Here is a 17,713-nt window from a genome sequence, read left to right as displayed (position 1 = left end):
CTTATACTTCCTAGGCCTGGTAATAACACGGTACAAAGTACAACAACTCTAAAGACAATATGAGTAAAACATAAGCTTTTGTTTACAAAGACTTTACATATTACATTATAACTTCCAGGCTGGTAATAACAGGTCAAAGTCAACAACTCTAAAGACAATATGAGTAAAACATAAGCTTTTGTTTACAAAGACTTTACATATTACATTATAACTTCCAGGCTGGTAATAACAGGTCAAAGTCAACAACTCTAAAGACAATATGAGTAAAACATAAGCTTTTGTTTACAAAGACTTTACATATTACATTATAACTTCCAGGCTGGTAATAACAGGTCAAAGTCAACAACTCTACAGCTACAAAATTCTACACTTCTTGTGAGATCCAGGACAAATCACGTGATACACAGCTATAGTCTTGTTTCAAGTCTACGATTATCTACTTATCAAAAGATTATCTGAAATGAATCTTCTTCGTTGGCAACGCTATAGAGTTACTACCCTGAGACAATTATTTGTATCTATACACTGGTGGTCGCAAACAATGCCTTTCTTAAATGTCAAAACAACTTACGAACAAGTGAAATATGCAGATTTATCCCCTGTCTATTGTTATTTCTAGTCTGAATATGTGTAGCCGATGGAGTTAAAGAAGAGTAACAAACAGTTAATATGGTAATATTAAAAAAAGGTAAGTTTACTATGTCGTGAAATCTAACTATTGACATATTTACCCATAGGCACGCTTGCTGTTCCTGTGGGTCTTATAGTCCCTGGTTGATCAAGACAAGTAGTGAAACCAGCCACACAAGCGTTTACGATCACAATGCTAGGTCAAGTTTCACATTCTTAAGGTTTATCTTGTTACGTGGTATGTACTACTTTGTTGTGTCGTTCTCGGGCTTTAGGTAATTATATTCTTCTCAATAGATTTAACTAAGTTTGGCGGACCTCTTGATTTAATTAGGTGCATTGTTCTCAGTCTCTATGCTACTTGATTTGAATATTCTACAAGTTTATTCTATGCTCTCTGAACCTGAAAATCACAATAGACTAGTGTTTGTTCGAAACAAACCCTGATTAAGCTTTTCCATCCATGAAACATCAGAGCAGCTATTTTAGATGTTACAGCGTCAATGCTCAATGCTAATTTTATAATACTATGAACTAAAGTTGATAAGATAACTTTCCACTGTTGTCAACCACGTTCAAGTGTTTACTTATGCATATTTTTGGATCAGAGTATACTACAACTGTTTTCTCACGTCTCTTTGGAACAGGCTGTACTGTAACTGTATTGGTGCGACAGATTTCTCACAAGTCACCCACTCTTAGTCAAACTGGTAATCTGACAATGAAATAATGAAGACATCAACACGAATTTCACAATTAGATATTAATTTGAACACAATTACTTGAAGAGATTATTGTATAATATACATCTATAAGTAAAGGCTAGCTTTTCAGCTTTAAACAAATGTGCGTAAAAGAATTTGGACAATTTGATGAAAGGTAGGCCTAACACAAGGACATTGCAGCATTATACTTTCTTAACACTTTTGTACACAGAATTCCAACTATAAAGGTTGCCCCCTAACAGTCAGACATTCATCTAGGTGTAAATATAAGTATACATTATCAGCGCAGGCACAAGATACAGATATCAATGTTTTGAAACCCAAATTTAGAAGGTTCCAAATACGAACCGATGTTTTGTTAATTATCGTCTGTGAAAGTGCTATCAGTCGTGTTAGGTTACAAAGCATGTGACTATAAGCACTTTGAATGAATCGTGTTTATAGAATCCAAGATAGGTGTGGTACATAGTTTTTAAAATTCAGAACCGATTTTATAAGAATAGCCTTTGCATCAACTACAACAACGTAAATTGTTTTAAATTTTGGATACAAATAAATATTTAGGAGTATGGTGTTATATTACTCGGTCTTCAGACTTGCAAAAGTGAAAGGAGACAAATATTATATCACCATTTAGTCCTTCTATTTAAGTATAAGAAAACAAAAAAACATCTGCTACGATGCAGAATAGCATTTGTGTCTTATGTGATACGCAGTAGTTTTCAAACTAGCTGTTGAATAGAATAGATTAGTTTTAGACTTAGAATACCTAATATTTATGAAATTTTAAGCATGTTGTAACAAAGAATGAGTTTTGGTATGGATATAGCTTTCAAACATATTGGTAAGAATGCAAATTTACTAAATGAATAAAAAAATTTAAGCCTACTAAGATTTATTTTTTTAAAGAAAATTTTGCATTACCGTGTTTCAACAAGTTGTCACATTCCACAATTCGTATGTGAATCTGTTATAAGAAGCTTGATACTCCCATTGATTATGAGACATAAGGCTTAGCTAGCGAGGACAACATAAAAACAATTGTCAGTGTGTGACAGTTTTAAGAAAACCGTTTCATTTTGAATATTTTACTGAAGTATGTGATCGCTAAGTGAATTCTCTAATCTAAAAATACAAATTTTATAGAACTTCAAGCTGAGATACATAATGCACACACATTATTTAATCATAATACGATGAAAGAAAAAGGTTAATTATAAAAATATTTATTATTTTGCACATAGAAGAAAATCCCAATTTCTTTAGGGCACTCTTTCTTTAGCGGGAGAGTACTTTGTGCCCAGAAATTTTAAATTTGAAAATTTTAATCGAACCCTCGAGGAAGATTAGGTTAATAAAATACTCTCGTGACTACTTTACATCAATTGGTCATTAACGTTGCCGGTCGCGTAAGCTTCTTTTACACTATGCATCTTTTGTGCTGTGTGATAAAATGGGATAGTTTATCTTGAATTTATTTGTCAAACACTCTCACGTTCACGAATCAAAGCCGGTGAAAAGTCAGAAGTCGGTTGAAATATTTAGTCATTTGTCATTTGGATAAAAGAGCGTCCCACTCCCTAAGAAAAATTGTTACTTTTTTTTTGAATGATTTTGATTGTGAAGCCCCAACTTACTTTTTATAAATCGTACGGCGAAAAAAATGGTTATTATATATTTTTGTATCTTATAAAAACGTTTTCTAGATATTTAAGCTCGATTTAATTCAGAAGTTCACAACATTAATTATAAGAGAGAGCTTGGAGCTATGAAAACGCTATCTATTCATTAACAAACTAACTAAAGTATTTATCAGAATGCTGGATCGTGAATAGCGGTTAAACGAGCAAGAGAGAAAAAGCTAATGATTATCAACTGAGGAAGTTCGGCTGTGTGTGGTCGAGTTAATAAGACAGCTTAGAGGTAGTTGAAACTGTCCCAACTTTTACCTTGCTTTAAATGTTTATGTTGTTTTTGACACGTCATCACACGTGTTATGTGCAACTGCACGAGTTCTATGTTCTAATCACTATAGACAAAAATGTTTTTTTTTGTTTTTGTTTTTTGTAAAATGTTAAAATCAAAAATAAAATAAACTTGCTTTTATGTTACAACATTTAACATAAAAATAGGCTGTGCGGTTGTACGTATTAATAAAAAGTAAGGAAGGTTGAATACAATATACTAAAATGATTTTGAAAACACGAATGAGAAAGTCAAACGATATTCACAGTCTATATTAAGTCGCGGTAAAACGGAATTATCAGAACTACAGCTTGAAATTATTTTAACGTTCGAAGGTAGCATGGTGCCTCCAAAAATTTGATCGCTTTTGGAAATAGTTATAATTTTTATCGATATATTGTTAGGTAATTTTTTTTTGTAGGACCAATTAAATGGATTTTAAAAAAATCAGAAATAATACAGTAAACCGGACATAATAGCCATTTCAGACGCGAAATATCCATACACTAAGTCTATAAAGATGTGTTCAGATCGGGGATTTAGAAATCCCAAGACGGAGATATCCGCTGTACTTGGAAAACGAAAGAATACGGATCAACTTGAGGTGCCAAGACCATCCAGAATTAGATCTGCAAAAAGTAACGCCTCAGGCGTGGTAAGCAAAATGTGGTGTCTTGTAACAAGTGAAAATCCAAGAACACAAAAGTCAGTGGCAAAACTCGTCCACGTGCCCTAGGAGACAGTACACAATATAATCAAGAAGGATATTCGTAGACAAACGAGGTCAATAAGATATGGGTTCACCAAGATAAAACTTCTAGACATACCTCAAACAGCTGGAGAATGAAACGTGTATTCATGTTATTCCATACGAAGACAAATTGGTATAGTCGACTATGGATTTCAGTGTAATCAGACTGTTGAAACGGGCTTGTAAATTATTTCTGTTTATTTTGCTTTGCACTGCTTCACGTACACCTCACATACCTTAATTTTTCCTCCATATCAAGCTGTAAAAGTCATGAAGATAATATTAAAATATATGGTGTAGTTTTCAGACTGATACTTAAAGCCATTTCCAAATTTCATTGGGCAGTTTTATCATTATCGACCCAAATGAACTGATATGGTTGTTTGTTTACAGTTTCTGTGCGAAGCTACACAAGGGCATAACATAAGCACTCCTAAATTCAAGCAAATATACCGAAGAGAAGACAGCTAGTCGGCAGCACCCATCGCTAACTCTTGGGCTACTCTTGTGATCGAATAGTGGGACATGGAGATAATTCACACAGCGCACCCACGTTCCAAAAGTGCGGAGCTCATTTTAGTAGCATTGAACAGTACTTGAAACTGCAGCTATTAACTGGTCATAATATGATTCTTGTTACCTAATAAGAGCTCACGTGTTTTATGTTCACAAGTTTATAATTTCTTCTACGATAATAAAAACAAACAAAACAAAAATAACGACTTTCTTTCTTTTGAGATTGGAAGAGAGTAGAAGAATGTCTTGACACAATAAGTTTTGTCCTTATATTCATGAGCAAAGTAACGTTCGTATGAAAATCATTTTTTATTTTAATGTTAGCGACAATGAAAAATACCCCCTTCCCCCTTTTAAATCTCTGCTTTGGACTGCAGAAGAAATATCTTGCACCAGTCATCACTAGTTACATTTTCTTTTCAAAACTGCTTCTGGGGTGTACTCTTAGAGTTCAAGTCGCTCTCAGGAAATAGTCCTTGGAATAGCCTTAACCATGCAGACGAGCCCACCCAAAAATGTTCCTTAAAAATTTGATTCTACAATTTTCTGCAAACTTGCCCTCTCCATAAAAACTTATAATTTGTTTTTAAAGTATGATGAGGTAGCATCCTTCTCTTCCTAGGTTCAAGGAAAATATAATACTCCCTTGATCATAGTTGATAACAAGGAAGATCGATGGCTTCTCAAAGAGATTTCTAGAAGACAAGTGTGCAAGAATTCTATTATCTGCCTCAGCTTGCAAGGCCTATCGAAAAAGATCTATCTTTTGTCTTGATAATTGAGTAGCAAGAAGCATTCATTGAAGTTTTAACGAAGAATATCAACAACCGAATGATTAAAGTCGTATATGTTTGTGTGTGATAAAAATAAGAATAAGTAGCCTATATAATAAAACCAATTATACGAGAAGATGCTTTTATTGCAACCCTGTTGTGCTTTTCACATTTTCTTTTTTATAATTTGACAGCATATTCTTTGTAAAGTTTGTGAAAAAAAAACCAGGATAATCTACTAGACCTCATACTTTTCTAGCGAGATGATGAATTGCTTTCTAGTATCTGTGGCCGGTTGACAAGCCACATAAAAGATTCCAGTAAACTCAAAGAGTCCCATCTGGCCTGTTCACAGCGTCGCCTGTTGGAGGTTAGAGCTAACAATTGTTTCTATGACAACTTCGCCACGGGCTGACTAGCTATCAAAGTTTGGGTGTGTGGAAATTTGTAAGCGCGCAAGAAAGAATTATGGAACCTTTTAGATATAATGAACCGTTGAAAAAACTACATTGATTCCCTTACTGCCAGTACCACTCTGTTTATATAAGAACAAGTTTACTGTTGTTTAACAAAATACGAAATAAGGGTTGTAATTGCTCAACATTGCGAAGCTATGGAAAACATAGGGTTCTTATATCTAACTTTATGGATTTTTAGTCAATTTGAAAAAACACAAATAGCCATATTTTTAGATTTGATACGAAAAGCATACGATTTTAGTTTTTCAAAAGTTCAACGGGGCATACTTAAGATTCTTAGTTTGTACTTCTAATGGTATGCAACAAATATCGTTCTCTTTTATAAAAACGTCGGTGATTTCACTTTCACAGAAAAACTAAAAAGGAGTTAGTGAAAAAATGTTGTTTCATTGTTCTAAGAATCTTTTCATTAAGTTTCTTAAAAGTTTAACTTTTGCCTATTTTGTTCAGTGGTTTCCTATAATAGCTATCTTCCACCTGTACTTTTTTATTTCAGAATTTCGTGCAAAGCTACACAAGGGAATAGCCGTACCTAGTTTCCAACTTGTAAACTGGAGTGAAGGCAACCAGTCAACAGCACCCGCCGCCAACTCTTGGACTGTTCTTGTATGATCGAAAAATGGGATTTAACTGCTACTCTTATAGAATAGCGATGGTTCCAAAGTGTTAAATCGCATTTTTGTAGCAAAGGGTCTCGAACCATAAATATTTGGGTTCAAAGTCTAGGCACGCTAACCACTGAGTCACGTTCAGCTCCGCAACTACATATTTTTTCTCTTTGGTGTTTATGTAAAATACATTACTAATATTTTTAAGTCTTTTTTTTGAAGCTTGCGTGATAAAACTTTTCTATTGCTTTCCTTTAGAAACGTGAAACAGTGGTGCTACTTTGCGTTTGTGTGGCATTATTATATCACTGTCGTTTTCAAAAAACAGTTAAAATAAATGATATTTCTGACCCATAAAATAAATAAAACAACAGTCTACCAGACATGTGATTTCCATAAAATATGATAACGTTCTTCCTAGAAAGTGTTGGAAGCTAGAAGATTATCAGTATATGTGCACACGCAAAGTATTAGTTTATTTATGTTTACATACGTTGGTAAATACTTTGTTAAACAGCCAGCGTCATGAATAATGAATAATTCAACTTATAGTTGGAATGTTTTCACCTCCGAAAGTTTGGTCAAATCCCAAGGTACATATACGAAGTCGTCATAATCTTAATCATGCAAAAACTACAGTGTAATGTAATAATTGAACTTATATTTAAATCATTAAGTCAAAGACTAAAATGTTATCATTGATTGTAATTCCATTATCATCTAGCCATTACTCAGTGAGACATATTTTTTATAAATACTAGATGTACTTCCACAGAGTCTCCGAAAGTGTTTTGTTTCAAGAGTAAATAATACCAAAATCAAGAGTAATAAATATTGTTCTTTCTTGCTTTTTAAATTCATATGCCTTGCTGTGTTGTATCTCACAGAACGCATAATTCTTCTCCCGATTCATGGCATGCTCATGTTTCATTGACGTCACAATAGCACAAATCGCAACGTTAAGTGTCCCTTACGTGACGTTATTTTAGTGTCTACTGACTGACTGACAGGCAACACACTACTGTATAGTGGTGCGAGAGATTAAAATAGGTGATTCCTCCAGGCGATCTTCGGCCTCTTTCTGGGAAATAAAAACGTCTGAGGCTACAATGACGTCGTTCCACACAGCTGAGGGTAGATTTTTAACATCTACGTAGTTTGTCCGTTTTCCTGCAGGCGTTTGATGCATATCAATGTTTTCGGCTTTCACCTTACTTCAGTTCCATTTCATAAGGTTAGACATACCAGTGGCCACAGAAAATCTCCTCTAAACACTTCTTGCTATAATATTTAACTCTGATATTTACAGAATATCATTGGCTGACATTTGTAGTGGTCGAAATATATAAACCGATAATCTCAAGTCCTAACTCTGTTCGGGAATAAAGAACTAAAGAAAAATTGTTCAACAAACTAGAATTACCGTTTTAATTCTGTGCAAGTATAAAGTGTTTAAAGTTACCAATTCAGTAGTAAATACACGATTTTTAGCAAAGGGCTAATTACCAACAATGAGTTTTTATAAATTCCATTTGCCTCACTGGCAACAATAAAAAGACGAATTGTAAAAAACGTTTGTAAAAACAAAAAGATGAATAAAAAATGGTAAGTGTTTTGCCAAACACCCCACGTCACGAATAGGTGATTTCACTTAATCTGAAATCCTTTCAACAGCAAAAAATGTCTACTGGGCATCGATAAGTTAGGCCAGTCATTGTAACTTGGCAATATTAAATTAATCATATTCACATCATTGTGCTTGGTACTTCCGACAACAAGCAAGAAAAAAAAACTCTCGGGAGATATTAAGTGGAATTTTTAAGTAATCAAGCATTGCAGCTTTAAATTCAAAATAAAAAGTATATATTGAAAATAACGTATGCTGAAATCTTACAAGTTGGCTAAACCTTGCCAGGTGTTATTAGGTTTACGGCCAAAAATATAATTAACAGCGAGGATACCCAACTTATGAATTAATGCATTCTTATCATTATAAGTAAAACAAGGTATAAGAAATTAGCTATGTTCATTAATTGGCTCATTTTGGTCCTGATTTATAAGAAGTTAATGATAAATAATAGATATTAGATAAAATCGTTCAGCTGTTTCTTACTGGACATTCATGTGCAAAAAATAACAAAAACACATAGTTAAGTATCAGGTACCAAAAACAACTGTCATTTTACGGTTTTGAATGCCAAATGTAGCGAAGCTATCGTCTATCCTTACAGATGGTTTCTGGAATTGAACGATAGGCTTCCTGGAGAGTGGTTTGTGGAAGATAAAACGTAAATCTGAAATGTTGTTTCCACAAACCGTTGATCTGAACTATATAATGGACAAATGAAGAAAATGTAAAAGAAAAAAAATATGTGTTGTATATTTGTAGTTTGTTCAGAACCAAGCCACATTGGGCTATCTGCTGTGTCCACCGTGGGGAAGCGAACCAGAAATTTATCATTGAAAGCGGATAAGCCTAACGCTATCTCACCGGGGGACATATATATTATATAACGTGGTTTTCAACATGAATTTTAGGTGTAACAACTATTTTAAACGATAATAAACTAACTATGATACATTAATTCATTTTACCTATTTAATCCTATATATGCCATCAAATACCAATCTTCTTGCATCTGCTTGTAATTACTAGATTTACATATTGGCTTTAATAAACTTCTGGGTATTTCAGCTTAACTATGTAACGACTTTTATGATGACTAATGACACGTTATAAGTAGAGCACTTACACATTGATATACTTAGTGAATTTATATCTTTGTAAATTTAAGAAGTGTAGGCTCTATGAGACTGAAAGCTCATACAGAATGCTTCTGTAAGTTCTTGTAAAATATACGATCTTAGGGTGTTTCTAATAAGTATTTTTCAAGAACCCAGTACTAATCTAAAATACGACTATCTTTATAAAAGACCAAATAACAAATAGTGTTACAGCTTTCAGTTTTATTCGTAATTGAAAATAACTTCGAAACATAGCATTATATTCACAGTTATGTTTCTGTAATAAAAAAGGGGTGGAATTAACTTCTCACTTTCTTTGTAAATTAATAGAAAATATTGTATTCTACCGTATAACAATCGACAAAGCGCTTTTACAATATATACATCAAATACATTTATGATATATTTACATTAATGTGTACTTCACTGTGTCATAGTTGTATACATGTAGAAAAGTAATCTAATACACAGTAGAGTTTGAGATGTTTAAGAACTGCTTTTTTGATGTTATCATTTTCATCGTAAGCCAATGAAAGTTTCTCGTTTATCTAAGTCCGTCAAACTTGCAGCCTAGAGGGAAGTAACGAAGTGAGTTTCTCGGAGTTACAGAGGTAAGGTGAAAAGCTTATCTATCACCAACGATTCACAAAGAGCAAACCAACACAGTAAGCAGGAAACCTGGCAAGATGAGAAGCGGAAGACGTCAGTAACACACGCTACTCCTTACATAATCTCGTCATTAGAAATTGTAGCCCGGTCCCCATCAATCACCAGATTCACAGGAGAGAATATTAATGGTGATGATGGTATCTTCATAGCGGGAAACGAAGGTCAGGACTTGCAGTGTTAGACTTGAAGACCATCCCCCTGCCCCGCTTATACACACAGACTTGACTCTTCTACCCAACATTAGTTTCGCACATAATAAAAACCATGGTCGAAGTAATCCATCAACTAAACAATTGTTTAACTTTAGATTGTTGGCAATAACCAGCCGTCTTCCGGTCGAAAGGATGGTAAATAGTTCCGCTGTACTAATCTGAAATCAAGCTATCCATATCTCACGTCACAGAGTAGAAGAATTAATAACGTAAGAAGACGAATATATAGATTTTCTTAACGACTTCCGATTTCCTGCGAGAGCTCGTGGCTTTAGTGATTTGAAATATCCATCACGCTGCCGGTTAGAAATCTGACAAGACATTTGCTTCTGGAGCTTTAATTAATATTTATATTAATAGCCTTCTTATTTAATAAAAGGGTTCCTTATATAGTGTCACAAGACAGAAAGAAGAGAAAAAATCACGGAAATAATGTAAATATTCTTTGTCGCAAATTCCCCAGTTATTTTGACCATATCATTATTCACATACTACAAAGAAGGTTATTGTGAAATATTACGAATGACACCTTTACTTATAGTGGTAAGAAAGCGGGCATATAAATTCATTATATGTATTACTGTCTAAATAATTAACTTAACAGTTTGCAGTTATTCCTCCTCATGTAACATGAAGATGCAGTTTGCAAACAACAAGGCGCTTCTTGTATGGTCAAATTTGATCATATAGAGAAAGCATGATAGTTTGTTTGTTTGTAATTAAGCACAAAGCTACACAATGGGCTATCTGTGATCTGCCCACCACGGGTATCGAAACCCGGATTCTAGCGTTGTAAGTCCGCAAAGCATGATAGTATTTATATCAACTGTTGCTTGTCTTTCCTATTTAACAACAGTGAAGTTTTTGTTATAGTTACTTTGTATGATTTCCTAATCGTCTTTCAGTACCCGAATACTTTCACCATCCTCAAGCTATTATTTTTGTTCCTCGATTTCATTTGTTAACCGTCTTCAATGTTTAAGTTCCTCCACTGTTAAGAAACTGTTTTGTTTTTGTTCTACTGACATTTCTAGAATGGATACCCCTCACATATTGAACTTCTTGTCCTTCTACTGTCTAATACTAATGACGTCTTTATCTTTTGAATCCTTCCAACGTTATACACACGTTGTTTGTATTTTTTCTTCTGACATTACTGTCGAATTTTGTGTCTTAATCTATCTAACAACTTGCAAGTGTAGCTACTCTCCTATCTAGCTTATCTGTCATCTGTAGCATCTGTCTCCCATCACCTGGAAGTTGTTGTCCTCTTTTTAAGTCTAACATCATATTATCTTTTTTTTTTTTGACGTTTTGACCCCTCAACCATCTTCACCGTTCCACTATCTGGAAATTATTTTTTCGCCTGTTACTACCACCACCACCAACACTAATTTATCCAAAACTTTGAAGTTCTAGGTGTCTCACTCACGTCTAGTTTTGAAATCTGCTTCTGCATTTTAGTATCTCCAGCATCTCAAAATTTTCTTTTGTAGTACTTCTGTTTAGTATTGCTGTCGGCTTTGACCACATTGAAAATGTTGTTGTTACTCATTTATCTGATGTCACTGTCTAATTAGCAACTTAAATATTTCATCTTCAAATTATTTTTGTTCCCTGTAAGTATTACTTTAGCCTTATTCATTGTCTGAATCCATCATGCAATAAATCTAAGATTTGTTTGAAGTTTCTTTATATGTTATTCGATATCCGAATACGAATTGTATATAAATGTTGCCTCCGCTCAGGTATCTGGTATCTTTTACAATCACAACCACATTCAGCATCTGAATACATCTCTACAACGTTTCGTTCTCCTTATAATTACTTCAATCAATAACTTCCAATCCTCCTTTCATCTTTATTTACTGCTTGTTTTCAGATCCTCAGTTGAGACTACATGAAAGTCACAGGCTGCTCATGATTGCTCAAGGTAATAATGGCCAGAAAATAAGCAGAAGTAAACTTTAAACGTTGTTACCGTGTATAGTGGAACTCTGGTAAAAAAAAATCTTGTTAGTACTGGTTTCATCCTTTGTAATGAAATGGAGACTTATATAAACAGTGTGTAACAGAAACTTACATAGTACTGTAACTTTCACTACAGCCGCTAGGCAAAAGTAAAAAACAACATCGACTTGTATTTAGAAGTCCTATTTTGCTTTAGGCTGAATAAAAACACGCGCAGTCAAAGTAGAACTTTACGTCTTTAGCCAGCATGTTACATATATAGATAATTAACAACATTCTTATCCACCTTTATCCTATCCTGTCCTCTTAAACCTTTTAACAAAAAAAAAGACAATTTGCTTGCAATCAGGGATTCAATTTTCTATAAAAAGTATTGCGTCACGCTTGAGCGACTCGCATATCACTTCTGTTAAATCTTACTGCAATCACCCCTATTCCCTTGTTTTTATTTTCAGCACACTCACCCGCCTCTTGACTAAAGTAGTCACACTACGTAAGCCCCATGCTGACACTCGTTCTTGACGAACATCTGCCCTGTTTCCGGCATTAAACACTACCAGATTATTCTACAATGTTCTAACACAGCCGTCACATCATGCGCTGGTTCGTCATATGCCTCGTGCCAACATAAAGTGGCACACCTGCAAAAAATAGATTCCCTTAAAAAACAAACTGTCATTGTATCGTTCATTTCTCATGTCTTATTTCTATTAATTCAGTTTGCATCTTATTGGGGACTTGGCATGATTTTGAGTAATTTGGTGTATTAAATTTAGTAATGATCAGTAGCTTTAAAACTGCAATTACTGGTTTGAGATCCAATGTGTGAAATGAAAAAAAAATCTGTACGATCATCAGTTTGATAAAGAAAAAATGTGCAAACAATTTCGTGATTGATTACAATTTCCCTGAATCGTAAAGAACGATAGCAAATGTCCGATTGATATGTTTTGCACTGTAAAAAATAATGTTTCATGCCCAATTGTAATTAAAGCATATATGTACACTGATATCAGAAAAATACATAGATTCAAGAAGTCTTAACACTAAACGATAAAAAACCTACAACCCGAATGCTTTCGAAAGGTGGACCTTTTTTCTTCAGGGACAAACTAAATAAGAAAGGTCCACCTTTCGAAAGCGTCCGGGTTACAGGTTTTTTTATCGTTTTATATGCGCTGATAATACGTTTTCTGTAAAATAATAAAAAAAAGACAAGGTTGCTTGAAATGTAGAGAAACAACTATCATAGCTGCCAAATGTAGCCCACTTTGGTTACCATGATAATGACAAACAAAGAAAGTCTGTCTAATGCTTCTATCTATTCCTACTAGTGTACATGTCAATATGTGATGATGAAGTATATGTATATGGCAACATGCGTGTATGAATATCTACAAGTATGTTTTGTGATAATGTTGTTATCTTTTCTATCTCCACCCTGTCTTCTGTGGAAAATCAAACCCTTGATTTTAGCATTACAATATTGTAAACTTACCACTGATTCAGTGGAGCATTGTGATTTTTAGAAGTTCTTTACGTATAAAATTAAATAAAGAACACTTCAGAGTTGAAATTTATTTAATAACAACGTGTGGAAGAATGACTACAAGTTTAACTTCTATGTATTTTAAGATTCAATGGTGCAATTTTACATTCTAGTCAGGATACATCCATTTAGGCATGACTGGGTTAAGGCATTAAGAAGTGAAGTAAACTGTGATTACTAAACTATGAAGCATTGATGGAAACGTAATACACCTCGTATTTCATTAATGATGGTCAGAGAAAGGTTTCAGCTTTGGTAGTGAAATATTCGACAGGTGGTGGATAAGAGTAACTGATTAGCTCACACTGTACTTTGGAAAAACATGGTTTTACTAAGCATTTTTTGTAATCGTAGTGAAGAATATTTTTGATCTGATCAAAGCAAAATATTCATTATAACGTTAAATTGACTTCAAAATGTAAAATTCACAGACAGTAGCTTATCATTTACACCAAAAGTAAACTTGGTGTAGCCAGTGTTTTGTTTGGTTGTGATTTAATATTTTAAATCATGCAAATTGAAATATCTTTTAAACATGTAGTTCTATCGAATATTCTTTTAACATTTCGGTACAAAGTACAGTTCTGATGCATAATAATGTAAACTGTAAGTGATGATCATGATGCAGAAAGTAGCACTCATGTGGTGTTGCAAAGAAGTTGCATGATAATTCATACTGTAAGTGTATATCCATAAGCAAAAAGTAATACTCAAACGGTACTGCTTAGAAATTGCCTGTACTAAAAACCATATATTTAAAAGAAGTGTTATGGAAGTAAGATTTCTGTGCTAATGAATCCCTATTAGAAATTAGAGGCTTGCATGGGTACAGAGGCTAACCGTTTTCAGTTATTTGTGTGTGAAATAGTGGATACAGGTTTACCCATCTTTCACCAATGAGCCTAGGCTCTGTTACTGTAATAACAACTAGAGAATTGATGAAGGCTCATATGCATAAGAAAGGTAGCTGTATTAGCTGTTGTAATAGCAACATGAAAAGCAAAACCATATTCTGGTCAAATTGTATACTCTAATATTAGAATATTAACGTAGCTATATAAAATAAGAAGCTATATTTTACAATACACCTAATTTTTCAACCGTCTTACGGACCGGCTGAAAACTCCCTAGGTGCTGAAACTGGTCCACGCAACAGTGGTTGGGAACCGCTGGACAAGTGCACTCATTTGCTTTGGAATCGTGATATTTTTAGCGTGGCTACAATTTCAACAAATTCCATACTTAGAATTATATTGTAGGTTTCCAAAATCGATTATTTCATTATCGAAGGGGAAAAGGTTATTTGCGATTAACCACGTTAGTGACGTGCCAGACACTTGAAATATACAAGAAGTCCCCACTACAGGCCAGATTTTGCCTAAAAACAAACGTTTACAATTTGCCACTTAATGTTTGTCTGAAGATACGCAAGTAACATGCTAGACCTACGTCTTAGTAATCTGTTGTTTGTTTTCAAAGATTCAAAATAATTTATGTTTAATCTTTATTATATTTACATTATTCTTAAACGTGATGTCCTCTGGTGGGACAGCAGTATGTCTACGGACTCACAACGCTAAAATCGCCAATGAAGGCCGTATTTAAAGCTATCCTAACATTTGGTCTTCTTCTTCTTTTACCTCAACAATTAAAAAAAATCGTTACCTCTAATTTTGGAATCGATGAAAATCTGCGAATGGAAGCTGCATATACAAAGCAGCTGTATTATATTATATGAATATTTTGGAAACTAAATACTTTAAATTGATGTACTTGGTATGACCTCCTTTTTTCTGGTTATAAACAACAGTTACTTCATTTATTAATATTCTAACGTATTATAATGTATATAATAATGGTTTAGAGTATAACGTACAATTGTAACCCAGAAGAGACAGCGAGTATATCAAGTTTTAAGTTTCCAAATTAAATATGCTTGCCCAAAGTATTTGATTTCAAAAGTTTGGCTTGCTAAACATTTCTACCCATCATTACGAATAGCCTCTACTTTTACAGAATGTTTTTGATTATATTTATTCTTTTCCTGAGAATGTCACGAGAGTGAATATTATGTCAAAAAAGTCAAGGCGCTTAGTGCTAGCCCACTTTTACGATCTGCGAACGTACCCTATTCGTTTAACTGTTTGTATCAACTTTTTTCTTTTGGTTTCGTGTAAAATTTCGTCTAGGTATTTATAAAAGGCGATTGTATGGTATTTTGAACGTGAATCGCTGCATCCAACTACCTAACAATCTGTTTGCTTCTTTTTTTCTTCTTGATTATAGCAACACTTGACATAACGTCATTGTTACTCAATAATTCAAAAATCAGCCACCAGGGCAGAACCACAGTATACTACATTGACAGATAGCATTGAGGTCGTAGTGAGTAAAAAACTAAGTAACTAATAAAAATGATGTAAGTTGCAAAAACATAAAACATTTACTTTTTGTTTATTCTAGAATTTCACACAAAGTTACAAAAATGGATATCTAACCACAACTGTTCTTTATTTTGAACTAATAAACTAAAGGGAAGGCAGCTAGAGCGCTCACAAGAAGTCTTGACTAATCTATTCTAATCGAATAATGAGATTTGACCGTCCCTTTTATAGCGCACCCATGGCCCTAAAGCGTGTGTTTCTGTAACAAAGAGTCGCAAATCATAGGTCCCTGGATCTATAGTTTTATTACTCTAAACATTAGGTCACGCTTAGCTCACAAATATTGTAAGTAACTTAGAAAACTGATATTTATAAATTTATTGTTTTATACACTTTATTCAGAATTGGATGTATATTATAGCAATCAGAAATTTGTCACAAACTTCTAGGAACTGTACGATTACTCAGAATTTCGAGATTAAACCGAATCTTAATTGACGCTCAGTTCGAGCTGGAATGCAAAGAGTGTAGTCTGAATTTTTGATTACTTGATTACATAATGTAGGCTCAGAATTATGAGAGAGAAAGTTTTCTTGAATACTAAAATATTTTATGTGTCAATTTTTTAAACACAAAAAATTATGAATTATTTTTAGTAGGCCGCTTCCTCCCTATGTTCCACTCTAGACTATTAAACTTTACATTGTTTGCACCAAGTTCTAACCTTATGCAAATACAAAAAATTTACAATATATATATATATATGTATATATATATTGTTATTATTATATTAATAGGTGAAATTAAGAACAGTTGCCTCGCCATATGATAAATTAACTTAGAGTCTAAAGATTCACGCAATGTGTCAGTAACTGTATTAAGATAATTGTCAACAAGTCAGCAATATAGTAGAGAAAACTGGGAGATGAGATGTTTCCATAGAAACTAAAACCTCTCTTTCACGGATTCCATGGCTGTGTTGACAGTGTTGTTAAAGAAATTGATCTTGATATTTATGGCTGTGTTGACAGTGCTGTTAAAGAAATTGATCTTGAAGTTTTTGGCTGTGTTGACAGTGTTGTTAAAGAAATTGATCTTGAAGTTTTGCTCTAGATCAAGAACCGTTTCATCACAACTTTCATATAAAAATTGCATCTTTTTTCCACCCGTGTTTCTTCTGTGAGGTCCCTTGTTTCCACCCATATATCTTCTGTGAGGTCCCTTGTTTCCACCCAAACTTGTAAAAACCTTCATCACTTATCTTCTGTAGTTTTCGAACAGCTCAAGATATGTCAAGTTAAGTATCTTGTAGCTGCTTGCTAGTGAAGTTGATCTCATACAGTAAGTAGTGCCATATCAAAAGACCAACTAAAAATTTGAAACTTAGCATCTTGATAGCAATTTTTTGGAAAAATCATATGTTTTTAGCTCCACTGGATTTATTTTGACCAACAACTGTCATCATTTTTAATTGATTTTTGAGTATTTAGCTGTATAATCTAAATGGAATATACGTGTATTTTAGATTTCTACTTGTCATTCATCCTGCAAAAATTTTAGCTCCCCTTTTGGCCTTCCAAATCTTATTTTTTCCTTCCCTTTACCTTTTCCGATACTAAGTTGTTGTTGTTGTTTTTTTTCGGATATTCGCGCAAAACAATTGTTTGTTACGGATTTCGCGCAAAGCTACACGAAGGCTATCTGCGCTAGCCGTCCCTAACTTAGCAGTGTAAGAC

The sequence above is a fragment of the Limulus polyphemus genome, unplaced genomic scaffold (genome assembly GCF_000517525.1).
Source record: "Limulus polyphemus unplaced genomic scaffold, Limulus_polyphemus-2.1.2 Scaffold4, whole genome shotgun sequence".
NCBI lineage: Eukaryota > Metazoa > Arthropoda > Merostomata > Xiphosura > Limulidae > Limulus > Limulus polyphemus.
The sequence above is the reverse complement of the archived record's forward strand: the minus strand, read 5'-3'. Positions refer to the sequence as shown.